Raw genomic sequence first — 234 nt, forward strand, 5'->3', positions numbered from 1 at the left:
AGGATCTCAAAAATGACGCATCGATTGTTTATCTAGATGAAGGTGTTTAAAACCAGCGTCCTTCTGGTAGCACAGAATCGCAAAAGTAGACAACACGCGTTGCCCTGTGATGAATGCCTTTAAGTCATCTTTTTTAGTGCCTACCATTCGTAGGTAGTGAGATTTACTAGACAACAACTATACAGAGCGCAGTTAACATACCTAATCGCTCTACTACTGCCTGATGTGCTGTAG

Source organism: Mizuhopecten yessoensis, unplaced genomic scaffold (genome assembly GCF_002113885.1).
Source record: "Mizuhopecten yessoensis strain PY_sf001 unplaced genomic scaffold, ASM211388v2 scaffold10523, whole genome shotgun sequence".
In the NCBI taxonomy this organism is placed as follows: Eukaryota; Metazoa; Mollusca; class Bivalvia; order Pectinida; family Pectinidae; genus Mizuhopecten; species Mizuhopecten yessoensis.